Source organism: Triticum dicoccoides, chromosome 3B (assembly GCF_002162155.2).
Source record: "Triticum dicoccoides isolate Atlit2015 ecotype Zavitan chromosome 3B, WEW_v2.0, whole genome shotgun sequence".
Classification (NCBI taxonomy): domain Eukaryota; kingdom Viridiplantae; phylum Streptophyta; class Magnoliopsida; order Poales; family Poaceae; genus Triticum; species Triticum dicoccoides.
The window spans coordinates 26,512,901-26,522,407 of NC_041385.1; positions in this window are offsets into that span (position 1 = coordinate 26,512,901).

The following is a 9,507-nucleotide window of genomic DNA, read 5'->3' on the forward strand; positions in this document are numbered from 1 at the left end:
CCTTTTCAGAGTTCATTTCAAATGCTTTTCAATTTCATGGTCTTATAGCTCAAAATAATCAGTAAATGCATGAAAAATAACAAATGAAGTCAGAAAGGGATGTAAATTGATGATGTGGCTTTGAATGGTGCATTTTGAACACATAAAAACAAGGGGGTTCAAAGAAGTTCAAAAAAATGAAATCCCTTTGTAACAGACGAGTTTCTGTATGAAACCCTGATACTTCGAAGGAGATTGTATGTTTTGTACACGAAGTGCATCCAGTTTTTGCCGTAAGCCTCTCTACTTTCTTGGACATGCTATGTGGGTGAAATGACGATACCATGCCAACTTGGAACCTTTTCAGAGTTCATTTCAAATGCTTTTCAATTTCATGGTCTTATAGCTCAAAATAATCAGTAAATGCATGAAAAATAACAAATGAAGTCTGAAAGGGTGGTAAATGGATGATGTGGCTTTGAATGGTGCATTTTGAACACAAAAAAACAAGGGGGTTCAAATAAGTTAAAAAAATGAAATCCCTTTGTAACAGACGAGTCCCCGTATGAAACCGTGATACTTTGAAGGAGATTGTCTGTTTTGTACATGAAGTGCATCCAGTTTTTGCCGTAAGCCTCTCTACTTTCTTGCACATGCTATGTGGGTGAAATGATGATGCCATGCCAACTTGGAACTTTTTCGGAGTTCATTTCAAATGCTTTTCAATTTCATGGTCTTATAGCTCAAAATAATCAGTAAATGGATGAAAAATAACAAATGAATCAGAAACAAAATAAAAATAAATAAATAAGTAATTTGAAACAAAATAATATAAACTTTAATAAAATAGATAAGTGGAAACAAAAAAACCTTAATAACATGAATAAAATTTATGAAACTAAAATTATCTAAGTATTTTCTGTTCAAAACATTATGAGCAACTTCTAGTATTATTGAAACTAAAATTATCAGAGTATTTTTTGTTCAAAACATTATAAGCAAATTCTAGTATTATTGAATCTAAAATTATATAAAATTGATGCAACTAAAATTATCAAAGTATTTTCTGTTCAAAATCATTAAAAGCAAAAATAATTTTCATAAAGAACTTTTTTTGTTAGAAACTTTAATAGCAAAAAGAATTATCATAAAATAAAATTAATAAGTAATTATAAACAAAATAAAATAAAATAAATAAGTATTTTGTTGTAAGTAGAAACAAAACAAAATAAATAAAGCAAAAAAGAAAACAAAAAAACTAGGAAAAAAATAAAAAAATTGCCACCAACTGGGCCACCACGGTCTGAATACGACTAGAAACCCATCTATGGGCCTGGATTCAGGCCCGCAGTAGGCCGAGAAGGCCCATCAGGCAAAGCAGTAGCAAGTTGGCCCGTAATCCTGCAGTGGAGAGGAGCTCGAGAGGCGTGCGGCAGTGGGGCTTATAAACCACTGTGCGCCCCTCTCAACTAGCGAGGTGGGACTGAACTTTAGCCGCGACGCGGGCAGCACAGAGGTCTTTGGTCCCGGTTGGTGGCACCAACCGGGACTAAAGGGGGTGCATTGGTATCGGTTCGTGGCACCAACCGGTACCAATTCCCACCCTTTAGTCCCGGTTGGTGCCACCAACCGGAACCAAAGGCCTTTGCTTCCCGCCCTTTGGGCTGCTGAAAAGAGACCTTTGGTACCGGTTGGTGCCACCAACCGAGACTAAAGGGGGGCATTGGTACCGGTTGGTGCCACGAACCGGTACCAATGCCTTGGGTATATAATTAGCACTTGTGACAAATTTATTTCAGTTCGTCTTCCCTGCCCCATGCCCCAGCACTGCACCTCGTTGCCGTCGCCATCGCCGTCGTCGCCTCTGCCCCGCGCCCGAGTTCCTGCCCGCGGACCGCGCCCGAGCGCCGGCGCCCTCGCCGTTCGACGCCGTCGCCACGTCGTCCCTGCCTCCGACGCTGTCGCCGGCGCCGTGCCGCACCGGTCCCTGCCCCGCGCCCGAGCCCCTTCCCACAGCACGCCCCCGCGTGCCGGCGCCCTCGCCGCCCCCGCCGTCGCTGTCCAGTGCCGCCCCTGGTAAATTTTTACTTGGTTAATTATGTTTTTTTAATTTTTATTAGATTTTTTACATGTTTTTAGATTTTCATATATGTATGTATGTATTTTTAGATATATGTATTTTTTATGTATGTATGTATTTTTTTACATGTTTTTTGTATGCATGTATGTATTTTTTCAATTGTAATTAATGATGTTTTAAAGTATACATATATGCAAGTTAGAATTTTAGAATAGTTGTATCTATATATGTTTTGTGATTTAGTACATTTTAGGTTAGTTTAATTTTTAGAAATTTTTTAAATATCTAGCTAGGAAAGGAAGAAGAAGAAAAAGAATGAGAGGAGAAAAAGGAAAATAAGAAGAGGAAGAAAGGAGAATAAGAGGAGAGGAAGAAGAGCAGAAATAAATAAGAAGAGGAAAAAAGAAGAAAAATAAGAGGAGAAGAAGAAAGGAATAGAGGAGAAAGAAGAAAAAAATAGAAAATTTCTATTTTTTTCTTCTTTCTCCTCTATTCCTTTCTTCTTCTCCTTTTTTTTCTTCTTTTTTTCTTCGATTGCTTCTCTTCTATTCCTTTCTTCTTCTGCTCTTTTTATTTCTTCTTTTGTCTTCTTATTTTTTATCGGGTATGTCGTTGTCGATATACCCCCTCCCGAGAACTTCAACACGAGGGGGGGGGGTATCGATATACCCCCTCCCCGAGAACATTATTTTCCCATGTATATGTATGTCGCGTCGTTGTCGATATAACCCCCTCCCGGATAACTTCGGCATGAGGGGTGGTCGATATATATACCTCCTCTCGACTGTGATAACTTATACCACGGGAGCACCCCCCTCGGCCCTCTCGCTCGACCAAAACTCTCGAGGATACCCAAACCCTAGAGAAAAAACGATGTTAATCTCCTACCCCCTCCCGCCACGCCCCTACTCGACAAACTCTCTCGAGGCCACCCAAATTTACCAAGTTAAAAGAGCGTTGTCGTCGAGGCCACCCCAAACCCTTGAAGCATTGTGTCGAGACCACCCCAAACCCTTGAAGCGTTGTCTAGGCCACCCCCAACCCTAGAGAAGCAGCGTCGAGGCCACTAATATGATTCCTTATTGTGATTAGCTAGCTAGTTCTACGTTTGCCACTAATATATATCCATCTATACCATGTTTGAATAATAATTGACATGTTGTAAATATTTGCAGAAACTATGGAGCACTCCCGAGATGAAGCAACAGAAGCGATTATGGGGGAGATAATTGCACAAGTGCTGTCGTTGCGTCGTTTATCAACGACCCCGATGGTCAGGAAGGACGGGGTGAAGAAGAGGGCTATGTTCATGATGGCTCCGGTGACCCATTAATGCCGGTACAAGAAGAGGGCTATGTTCATGATGACTCCGGTGACCCAATGGAGGTACAAGAAGGAGACCGTGATGACGGCTCCGGTGACCGAACCGAGTCCGACCAGGTATATATATATTAGTTCAGCCCGTGTTGACTAGTTAATTGATGCGTTCATTGTTTTCATATATACACATATTAATTAACTCTCGTCTTTCTTCTTTTTTCTCTAGCCCTCTGGATCGAGCTCAACTTCGGTAAAGAAACGAGGCTCGAAGAAAAAGTTGCGCTCGGAGGCAAGCCGATTGAACCCATCCAGACAAGGGATGCATTTCGTGCTCAGTGCGGGGTTCTTGTTAGGGACAAGATCCCAATCAGTATCCAGCAATGGTTAAAGCCTAAGAAGGAAGACCCTGAGGTGCCGACGTCATATGTCTCCGATATGAAGAAAGAAGATCTTTGGACAACGCTTAAGGCAAATTTCACCCTACCGCCAGAGGAGGATCCGAAAAAGCCAGTTAAAGAGGAATTGATCAAGTCTCATGCTCTTAAGAAGATGGCAGAACTATTCAGGAGGTGGAAGCATGAGCTAAAAACGTTTGTCGACAAAGAAGAGACACCAGAATTCACCGGCCGGTTTGAGAAGATCAGAGATCAATGGCCCGCATTTGTGGCTCACAAGACATCAGAAAAGAGTAAGAAGATGTCAGCGACAAACAAGATTAATGCTGCGAAGAAGAAGCATCACCATCGCACGGGGTCAGGTGGTTACCTCAACGCCCGACCTTTGTGGGACAAGGCTGAGAATGACCTGATTGCTAAAGGGGTTGAACCAGAGATATTGAAATGGCCAGACCATTGCCGAACTTGGTTCTTCGGGGCTGGCGGAACCTTGGACCCTGTATCAAGGAAGTGTGTTTGGACGGAAGAGCAACTGCGAATACCCGTGGAGGCTTCAGGAGTATATCGAGAAAGCGCAGGAAGGGACGTTCGTTCCAGACAGAGAGAACGACGAGCTCACAATGGCCCTTGGGAATCCTGAGCACCCTGGACGGACACGAGGCACGTCAGGCTCCCTTCCGTGGAAGGCTGGGTTTCCGGACACAGGGGGTTACAAAACCCAGGAGAGGAGGAAGAAAGTGGAACATAGCCAACTGCAGGCGTTGCACAAAAGGGTACAAGGGCTAGAGGAACGAGAAGCAGATCGCAGCAAACGACCTGCCGAAGCTTCCCCTGAAGCTACCCCGCCATCTCAACGGAGAAGCAGCATGGCTTCCACCGAGCAGACTCAGCAGCTGGAGCCTGTCTTCATGGGCTACCCCGTGGATGCTATCACAGAGACTCAACATTGCCACCTGATGACGCGATGGATGACAACGAAAGTGAAGGCGACTGTTGGCTTAGTTATAGCTAATGAACCTGGCTCAACCAACCACGGCCAGCTGATTCCAGAAGGATATGCTAGGGTGATGGTGGATCAAATAACGGACGGATTTGAGGACCTTCCGAACTAGACGCCTCCTCCTCCTCCGGCGAGTCAGGGCACTCCGCCTCCTCCTCCGCCTCCTCCGGCGAGTGATCAGGGCACTCAGCCTCCTACTCCGGCGCGTGGCGGCACTCCGCCTCCTTCTCCGCCTGCGTCGGCACGCCCGAGCAGCCAGCTGCCTCCTCCTTCTCCGCCTCGTCAACAAGGGCGGAAGAGACCCGCCACCGCTCTGGCTCCTCCGGCGCGTCATCCTTCTCCTCCGCCTCGTAAGAAAGGAAAGACAGCCGCAGCCGCTCCGTCTGCTCCGGCGTCTAGCAGTACAACCAGAGGCAGGCAATATAGATACGGTCCTTCTCTGAAGACTCCAGAGAAGTTACCATACGAGAGGGGCCATGAGGAAAACGCGAAGATCGTGCAAGCCGAAGTGACCAACTTCTTTGAAGGGGTCAAAGCAAAGAAAAATCCACCTCCGGAGGAGAAGATAGATCCAGTAAAAGTGAAGCGTACTCTGGCTGCCCTGACGAAACAACCAAAGTCTCCGGTGAAAGACAACTATGAGCGCATTCTTACAAAGTCATTTACCGAAGCGGAGCGGTTGGGAAGTACTATCAGTGCTCAAAGGTTAGCAGAACGACGAGCTGGGAAAAAAGTTGCCCAGCTCGGCGAACAAGCGAACCAATCGGTGCCCCCGCTCCAGGTGTCTAGCATCGTCGAGAATCATCCGGGCGGGATGGTGCCCGGTTATAACGATCTCGGAGATTACCTGCCCGACAATGCACATTTTGATTTCTTGGAGGTGGACGAACACAGATACGTGTACGGGAAGCCTCTCGTCAAAGATCAAAAATCTCTAACAACGATGATGCGAAGATTCCATGATTGGTATATGAAAACCTGCAGAGAGTCTGAGGGGAGGAATATTTTGACGCTCAGAGTTAAAGAGGAGCCTGACCTTGTTGGAATCGATCTGTTGAATGTTCCATTTGAGGAGTTCTTCGAGTTTTTCAATCTAAAGGCCCTCGATAAGTTAATGATCACTTGCTACTGCCTGTAAGTAGTACTACTTCTGTCATTAAGTCTCTATATATAGGTCAGCTCTTTCATTGCATGTATTTTTAATTATTCTCACTATATTGTGCAGATTGAAGATCGCCGAAAGACAAATCGGTGATATTGGGTTCATTAACACAAATATCATAGATGCATATATGGTTAAATTTCAGGCCAAAGATATCGATGCCAAGCTGCTACAATCGTTTATGTTAAATCAAAACAAAGCTATAATACTCTTCCCTTACAACTTCGAGTGAGTGTTACTGTCTTGTGCATATTCGGTTTCCCTTATTAGTCGAGGTTATAGTAATGTACTTGATGAGTTATGCATGCATGCGCAGCTTCCACTATATTCTCCTAGAGATTAAGCTTGAGCAGAGACTAGTAACCGTCTTAGACTCGAGACGAAAAGATCCCAAGAAGTTCGCGGACATGACTAAAATCCTATAGAAGTAAGTTAAATCAATCATTATCGCACCATATCGCAACTTAAATTTGTTCATTTCCTGATATCAAGTAATTGTTTTCTTTGTCTGGCAGGGTTTGGAGTAAATTCACCTCAAAAACTCCGGGACTGCCGAAGAAGCTGCAATTTAGACACTCGAAAGTAAGTACTATAGTAGCATATATGTTCCACGCATCTCCTAGTGATTCAAGCACTAGTTTCATCAATACCATTTAGCATGCTTGCTAATTATCAGTTTGATTGACCTCTATTTCCTGTAAAGTGGTTGTGGCAGGAAGAAGGGACTAATTACTGTGGATACTACATTTGTGAGTCCATCCGCCACACGACCTGTGAGCGGGGCTACTCCGAGAAACAATATGAAGTGCTTAAATAATTATATTCACAATTTTATTTTATTACCATCATTTGTGTTCAATATCATTTATTCATATATATGTATTGGCCCCCTTCTTCAAATTAGATATTTCGGATGCGGGATGAACTCCTAGCACCAGATCGTATGCGAGGAATTCAAGAGGAATTGGCGGCGTTCTTTCTTGACCACGTGATCGCTAAAGACAGAGAATACTATGTGGACCGTGATGCGTTCAATTTTAATTAGGAGATATTATTGTAAAAGATACTTATATTGTATATATGTAGCCAGTAGCGTCGAATAGATATACGAGAACTTGTTGTTTGACCAATCTCTCAGAGAAGGAGAGGTGGTCGATATCACTTCTCTTTGTATGCATCTGTTCATGACGATCTTCTGTTTCCTTCATTTGCTTAACTAGCTAGCGTGTCTAGTCCTCTCTATACGTATAGTACATAGCGTCGACCAAGCACGGAGATAAGAAAGGACACTTCTCTCTATTAATTAGCTAGCTAACACAATATGTGAAACACCTAAATTAACCCCCCAAAACCCCCAAACCCTCCCCCCTTTAAAAAAACAAAAACCCCAGCACCTGAGATGCTGACGCGTGGATGCCTATTGGTGCCGGTTGGTGCCACCAACCGGGACCAAAGGGCCTCCTGCCTAGGCTCACCGCACGGCCACGTGGAGGTCCATCTGTCCCGGTTTATGCAAGAACCGGGACTAAAGGTTTAGGGCATTAGTACCGACACTTTAGTCCCGGTTCAAAAACCGGGACAAATGGCCCTCACGAACCGGGACAATAGGTCCTTTTTCTACTAGTGGTACACGGGAATTTCATCTAGTCACTTTCATCATGTTGGCTTAATCCGTGTCCAGTACTTTGATAATTTGATATGTGGGTGGAATGGTGCTTAGCTGCTGTTCTTACTTGAAAAAACCTCCTACTTATGATTAACCCTCTCGCAAGTATCCGCAACTACGAGAAAAGTATTAAGAATAAATTCTAACCATAGCATTAAACTTTTGGATCCAATCGGTCCCTTACGGAATAGCGCATAAACTGGGGTTTAAGCTTCTGTCACTCTCACAACCCACCATATAATAACTACTCCACAATGCATTCACTTAGGCCCAAATATGGTGAAGTGTCATGTAGTCGACGTTTACATGACACCACTAAGAGAATGACAACATACATATTATCACAATATCGAACACATATCAAGTTCACATGATTACTTGCAACATGATTTCTCCCGTGACCTCAAGAACAAAAGTAACTACTAACAAATGATAATCATGCTCAAGATCAGAGGGGTATTAAATAGCATAATGAATCTGAACATACAATCTTCCACCTAATAAACCATATAGTAATCAACTACAAGATGTAATCAACACTACTAGTCACCCACAAGCACCAATCTATAGTTTTGATACAAAGATTGAACACAAGAGAGGAACTAGGGTTTGAGAGGAGTTGGTGCTGTGAAGATGTTGATGAAGATAGCCCTCCCAAAGCTGGGAGAGTTGTTGGTGATGATTATGATGATGATGATTTCCCCCTCCGGGAGGGAAGTTCCCCCGGCGAAATCGCTCCACCGGAGCACAAAAGTGTTCCTGCCCAAGTTCCGCCTCGAGGCGATGGCGCTTCGTCCCGAATGTCCTATTCTGATTTTTTTTCTAGGTCAAAATGACTGATATACCAGAAGATGGGCACCGGAGGTGGGCTGAGGAGGGCAGCACCCACCAGGGCGCGCCTGGGCCTCCTGGCACGCCCAGGTGGGTTGTGCCCACCTGGTAGCCCTCCTCTGGCACTTATTTGCTCCAATATTTATTAAATATTCTATAAAAAAATCCTTGGGAAGTTTCAGCTCATTTGGAGTTGTGCAGAATAGGTAGCTTCATGTAGCTTTTTCAGGTCCAGATTTCCAGCTGCCGGAATTCTCCCCCTTGGTGCGCACCTTGCATATTTGAGTGAAAAGGCATTATAATTACTCCAAAAAGCATTATTATATAATAAAACAACATAAATAATAGTAGGAAAACATGATGCAAAATGGATGTATCAGTCCATACTTTGTTCTGATACATGGATCCTATCTCAAATTTCAAGGCCTCAAGCCATTTATCAGAATTTGGGCTCATCATAGCTTCTTCGTAGTTCGGAGGTTCGTCATGGTCAAGTAACATGACATCCAGAACAGGATTACTGTACCACTCTGGTGCGGATTGTGCTCTGCCAGACCTACGAGGTTCTGTAGCAACTTGATCTGTAGTTTCATGATTTTTATCATTAGCTTACTCTCCAGTGAGTGTAGGCATCACGGGAACCAATTTCTCGGATGAGCTATTTTGCAAATTGAGAGCAGGTACAATTACCTCATCAAGTTCTACTTTCCTCCCACTCACTTCTTTCATGAGAAACTCCTTTTCTAGAAAGGTTCCATTCTTAGCAACAAAAATCTTGCCTTCGGACTTGTGGTACAAGGTTTACCCAATTTTTTCCTTAGGATATCCTATGAAGAAACACTTCTCTGATTTGGGTTCGAGCTTATCGGGCTGAAGTCTTTTGAAATAAGCATTGCATCCCCAAACTTTAAGAAACGATAGCTTAGGTTTGTTGCCAAACCACAGTTCATACGGTGTCGTCTCAACGGACTTTGACGGTGCCTTGTTTAAAGTGAATGTAGCTATCTCTAATGAATAACCCCAAAACGATAGTGGTTAATCAATAAGAGACATCATACATCGCACCATATCCAA